Raw genomic sequence first — 954 nt, forward strand, 5'->3', positions numbered from 1 at the left:
CTCAACTACATCGACGATTGGTTGATATTAGCTCAGTCAGAGCGAATGGCGGTTTGACATCGAGATGTCGTTCTCGCTCACACGAAAAAGCTGGGGTTAAGACTTAACGCTAAGGAAAGTGTGCTTTCTCCAGTACAGAGAACCACTTATCGGGGCGTGGTGTGGGATTCGACCACGATGCAGGCACGTTTGTCTCCTGCTCGGATCGAGTCGATCCTCACCACAGTCGCGAGAGAAAGAGAAGGCCGGTCACTCACTGTCAAGCAGTTCCAGACTGCTTGGTCTGATGGCAGCTGCGTCTAATGTGATAACTCTTGGCCTGCTGTACATGAGACCCCTACATTGGTGGCTCAAGACCAAGGGGTTCTCCCCCAGGGGAAACCCGCTTCGCATGCTCAAGGTCATGCGGAGGTGCCTTAGACATGTGGAGGAACCTTGGTTCTTGTCTCAGGGCCCGGTGCTGGGAGCTCCTTGTCGCCGTGTAATGCTAGCGACGGGGCACACCAGATCCTTGTGTGGGCCCAAGGGAAACTCCTTTCATGGAGAGCAGTTCACATCCCTGGGCATCTCAATCAGGGAGCAGACATCCTGTCGAGGCAAGGACCAGGGAATGGAGACTCCACCCAGATGTGGTGTGTCAGATTTGAAGAATGTTTGGCCAGGCTCAGGTGGATCTGTTTGCGACTCAGGAGACATCGCACTGTCCCCTCGACCTTGGCCGAGGCTTCTTCTGTACGCCTTCCCCCCGATTGCTCTGCTCCCGGGAGTTCTGGAGAGAGTGCGCCGGGACGGAGTTCTCCTGCAGAAGTTGGCCTTCGGGCCACTCCTGGCTCCCCTTTCTCTCGCCTTAGTTGTGCTCTTTCACACTAGGCAGGGATTTGCAAGACTAGCGGCGTGGGCATTCTCGTTCCCAAAGCGCTTCGGCACAGCTCGAGTTCCTGAAGGGGAACGTCT

At 55.8% G+C, this 954-nt stretch overlaps 1 protein-coding gene across 1 annotated transcript in view; it reads left to right on the forward strand.

Moving 5' to 3' along the window:
* Nucleotides 1–954, forward strand: part of LOC107727338 (NACHT, LRR and PYD domains-containing protein 3-like) — an 18,571-nt gene that overhangs the window by 3,257 nt on the left and 14,360 nt on the right. The gene's annotated exons all lie outside the window — the stretch shown is intronic.

The sequence above is a fragment of the Sinocyclocheilus rhinocerous genome, unplaced genomic scaffold (genome assembly GCF_001515625.1).
Source record: "Sinocyclocheilus rhinocerous isolate Xijiao unplaced genomic scaffold, SAMN03320098_v1.1 scaffold4292, whole genome shotgun sequence".
Lineage (NCBI taxonomy): Eukaryota > Metazoa > Chordata > Actinopteri > Cypriniformes > Cyprinidae > Sinocyclocheilus > Sinocyclocheilus rhinocerous.